At 38.5% G+C, this 5,000-nt stretch overlaps 2 pseudogenes; both read left to right on the top strand.

Annotated features, from left to right (window-relative positions):
- Window positions 1-88: 88 nt before the first annotated feature.
- LOC129252519 (5.8S ribosomal RNA) lies at window positions 89-269 on the top strand (annotated as a pseudogene).
- A 442-nt stretch (window positions 270-711) lies between these two features.
- Window positions 712-5,000, top strand: part of LOC129252515 (large subunit ribosomal RNA) — a 7,186-nt pseudogene continuing 2,897 nt past the window's right edge.

Genomic DNA, 5,000 nt, shown 5'->3' with positions numbered 1-5,000 from the left:
TATTATTAATATTATTTAATTTTACTCTTTCAATTAATATATGCAAAAAAAAATTGACATTTGTTATAAATAAAAATAAATAAAAAAATACTCTAAGCGGTGGATCACTTGGCTCATGGGTCGATGAAGAACGCAGCAAACTGTGCGTCATCGTGTGAACTGCAGGACACATGAACATCGACATTTTGAACGCATATCGCAGTCCATGCTGTTATGTACATTAAATTCAATTTTAAAGTACTGCTTGGACTACATATGGTTGAGGGTTGTAAGACTATGCTAAATAAGTTGCTTATTCTTTTATAAAAATAATTGAATTTAAGCAAATGTGTATATTATTGGATTTTAAATAATTCATAATATTAATAGCAAAAAAAATAAAGATATATAATGAATTTTATTTATTATATATTCTTTAAAAAAAAAATCCTCTCAAATAAAATGAAATGATGAAAATATTGAATCTAAGTATTCTTTACAAAAAATTTTCATATTATTTATATATATATATAAAATAATAATTTATATATGTAATTAAAAGGAGGAATGTCTAGCATAAAAATTAAATTTTTTATTCTAGGATTGCCTCATTTTACATTATTATTATTTTTATATATTTACAATATATAAAAGGAGAAAAGAAAAATAGAGATGAAAAGATGATATAATTTTTTTATTAAATTGTGAGAAGATAAAAAAAGAATATTAAAACAACCTCAACTCATATGGGATTACCCCCTGAATTTAAGCATATTAATGAGGGGAGGAAAAGAAACTAACAAGGATTTTCTTAGTAGCGGCGAGCGAAAAGAAAATAGTTCAGCACTAAGTCACTTTGTCTATATGTCAAATGTGAGATGCAGTGTATGGAATATCTTAATATCTAGTATGAGAAATTAACGATTTAAGTCCTTCTTAAATGAGGCCATTTACCCATAGAGGGTGCCAGGCCCGTATAACGTTAATGATTACTAGAAAGATATTTCCAAAGAGTCGTGTTGCTTGATAGTGCAGCACTAAGTGGGTGGTAAACTCCATCTAAAACTAAATATAACCATGAGACCGATAGTAAACAAGTACCGTGAGGGAAAGTTGAAAAGAACTCTGAATAGAGAGTTAAATAGTACGTGAAACTGCTTAGAGGTTAAGCCCGATGAACCTGAATATCCATTATGAAAAATTCATCATTAAATAATTAAAAAAATAATGTGCATTTTTTTCATATAAGGACATTGTAATCTATTAACATAATAAAGTATTTATCAAAAGATCATTGGTGATATTAAGTTTATTTAAATTAATTTGCTTTTTAAGCATATTAACATAAAATAAATACTAATGATTTGATAAAGTGTTGATAGATTTTATTATATATAATGCTAAAATTCATTTTTTGAATTTTACAAAAAATTTAATATCTATGATATTAATATTTATTTGTATGCATTTATATGATTAACAATGCGAAAGATTCAGGATACCTTCGGGACCCGTCTTGAAACACGGACCAAGGAGTCTAACATATGTGCAAGTCATTGAGTTATATTAAACTTAATGGCATAATTAACTTAACTTAAATATAATGGGATTAATTTTTAGTCTATTTTTTAATAAATAGTCAATTAATTCAATCCCGGGGCGTTCCATATAGTTATGTATAATGATAATTTATTATTATTTATACCTCTAACTGGAGCGTACCTTGAGCATATATGCTGTGACCCGAAAGATGGTGAACTATACTTGATCAGGTTGAAGTCAGGGGAAACCCTGATGGAAGACCGAAACAGTTCTGACGTGCAAATCGATTGTCAGAATTGAGTATAGGGGCGAAAGACCAATCGAACCATCTAGTAGCTGGTTCCCTCCGAAGTTTCCCTCAGGATAGCTGGTGCATTTAAAAATTATATAAAATAATCTTATCTGGTAAAGCGAATGATTAGAGGCCTTAGGGTCGAAACGATTTTAACCTATTCTCAAACTTTAAATGGGTAAGAACCTCACCTTTCTTGATATGAAGGTTGAGGTTATGATATAATGTGCCCAGTGGGCCACTTTTGGTAAGCAGAACTGGCGCTGTGGGATGAACCAAACGTAATGTTACGGTGCCTAAATTAACAACTCATGCAGATACCATGAAAGGCGTTGGTTGCTTAAAACAGCAGGACGGTGGACATGGAAGTCGTAATCCGCTAAGGAGTGTGTAACAACTCACCTGCCGAAGCAACTAGCCCTTAAAATGGATGGCGCTTAAGTTGTATACCTATACATTACCGCTAAAGTAGATGATTTATAAAACAATTTCGATTGATTTATAAATTTTGAAACTTTAGTGAGTAGGAGGGTACAATAGTGTGCTTAGAAGTGTTTGGCGTAAGCCTGCATGGAGCCGCTATTGGTACAGATCTTGGTGGTAGTAGCAAATAATCGAATGAGACCTTGGAGGACTGAAGTGGAGAAGGGTTTCGTGTGAACAGTGGTTGATCACGAGTTAGTCGGTCCTAAGTTCAAGGCGAAAGCCGAAAATTTTCAAGTTTTTAATAAAAAAAAATATTAATAAAAATATATTTAAAAATAATTAAAATACTTGAATTATTTTGAACGAAAGGGAATACGGTTCCAATTCCGTAACCTGTTGAGTATCCGTTTGTTATTAAAAATGGGCCTTGTGCTCATCCTGGCAACAGGAACGACCATAAAGAAGCCGTCGAGAGATATCGGAAGAGTTTTCTTTTCTGTTTTATAGTCGTACTACCATGGAAGTCTTTCGAAGAGAGATATGGTAGATGGACTAGAAGAGCATGACATTTACTGTTGTGTCGATATTTTCTCCTCGGACCTTGAAAATTTATGGTGGGGTCACGCAAACTTCTCAACAGGCCGTACCAATATCCGCAGCTGGTCTCCAAGGTGAAGAGTCTCTAGTCGATAGAATAATGTAGGTAAGGGAAGTCGGCAAATTAGATCCGTAACTTCGGGATAAGGATTGGCTCTGAAGATTGAGATAGTCGGGCTTGATTGGGAAGCAATACCATGGTTTATGTACTCGTTCTGGGTAAATAGAGAATTACGATTCTTGTTCCCCGGATAGTAGTTACGTAGCCAATTGTGGAACTTTCTTGCTAAAATTTTTAAGGAATTATATCATTCGATATATATTCCTTTTAAATTATAACGATTATCAATTAACAATCAATTCAGAACTGGCACGGACTTGGGGAATCCGACTGTCTAATTAAAACAAAGCATTGTGATGGCCCTAACGGGTGTTGACACAATGTGATTTCTGCCCAGTGCTCTGAATGTCAAAGTGAAGAAATTCAAGTAAGCGCGGGTAAACGGCGGGAGTAACTATGACTCTCTTAAGGTAGCCAAATGCCTCGTCATCTAATTAGTGACGCGCATGAATGGATTAACGAGATTCCTACTGTCCCTATCTACTGACGCGAATGCTACCTCCCCGATGTGGTTCAGCAAGGTATCCAGGCATACTGCTGGATATCGGAGCCACACTCGGGGTGAGGTTATGAGCGAGTGGGTTGTGGCGAATAACCTTCTTGTAGCAAACGAACCAAGCGTATGGTATACGTTTGAGGGGCCTAGAGGTGTGAGTGACATTGACGTGACGCTCATGAATGACGCAGCAGCGGGTAGGTTCGAGTGTAAATGGAGTGTTAGGGGGGGTTGGGGAATTAGTGACCATAATTTAATACAAATTATGGTTACTCCCCGTACCCCGCAGTTAGAAGGGGGGAGTCCATTGAGGCGATGGCGTACCTCGTGTGCTGACTGGAACCGATATGGACACACTGTTAGGGAAGCGGTATTGGATATACCGCTTAGTGAGTTTGAGGAGTTGGGGGTTGACGAGCAAATTGCTCGTCTATCGGAATGTGTCTGGGGAGTGAATGACTCAGTGTTTAGGAAAGCTAGGGCTGTGAGAATGAAAGGTGTGAAATGGTGGACTAGCGAGTTGAACTCGAAGAGGAGGTCTGTCCGGCGCTTGAGGCGGTTGTTTCAACGCGGCAGGCGGACCAATTCGGAGAATCTGTCCCAGCTCAAGTATCAATTTAGTGTAGGGATGAGAGAGTATAAGAAAATGCTTGTGAGAGTCAAGGAGGAAGAGTGGAGGAGGTTTGTGGGGGAAAATAGGGACGACCCTTGGGGACAGGTCTTTAGGATCTGTCGGGGTCGTCGAAATGAGATGGCTAGCTCTCTTCGCGTAGGTGATACTGTATTATCGACGTGGAGAGAGTGTGCCAATGTTCTGTTAGGCGAGTTTTTTCCCAGGGCTGAGGTTCAGGTTCCTCCTGCACAAGAGGTGCCTGTCCCTCCAATAGAAGCTGAGGAGTTGGATTATGCATTTGGCCTGGTCAGGTCTAAAAGGTCTCCAGGTTTCGATGGTTTGAACGGAGAGATGTGCAAATGCTTGTGGAAGTTCATTCCGGAATATTTGGAGGCCATTTATGATAAATGCATATGGGAGGGATATTTTCCACGCGAGTGGAAAATTGCTAGGGTCGTTGCACTCTTGAAGTCGCCCGATAAGATCAGGAGCGATCCTCGATCTTATCGTGGTATCAGCCTCCTTCCGGTGCTTGGAAAAGTACTGGAAAGGGTTATGGTTGAGCGGCTTCAGGAGCTAACTCGGGGTGTTAGGTCGGATAGGCAGTATGGGTTTAGGAAAAGACGTGGTATAGAGGATGCGTGGTTGTATGTTCAGAGTGTAGTTAGGGAAAACGTCAATAAATATGTCCTTGGCATATTTATTGACTTTAAGGGGGCGTTTGATTACTTGCGCTGGGATCGTGTGCTTCAACGGCTAGAGGAGCTTGGCTGTCCGGAAATTACTCTATGGCGGAGTTATTTTTCGGACAGAAAAGCATCTATTGTAGGAGTGGGCGGGAGTGTGGAGATTGGGGTGGAGCGAGGCTGTCCGCAGGGATCCATCTGTGGTCCATTCATTTGGAACCTCATGATGGACTCCCTGCTTCGGCAGT

This window comes from Anastrepha obliqua, unplaced genomic scaffold (genome assembly GCF_027943255.1).
Source record: "Anastrepha obliqua isolate idAnaObli1 unplaced genomic scaffold, idAnaObli1_1.0 ptg000250l, whole genome shotgun sequence".
In the NCBI taxonomy this organism is placed as follows: Eukaryota; Metazoa; Arthropoda; class Insecta; order Diptera; family Tephritidae; genus Anastrepha; species Anastrepha obliqua.
This window is presented reverse-complemented; position numbering and strand designations above follow the sequence as displayed.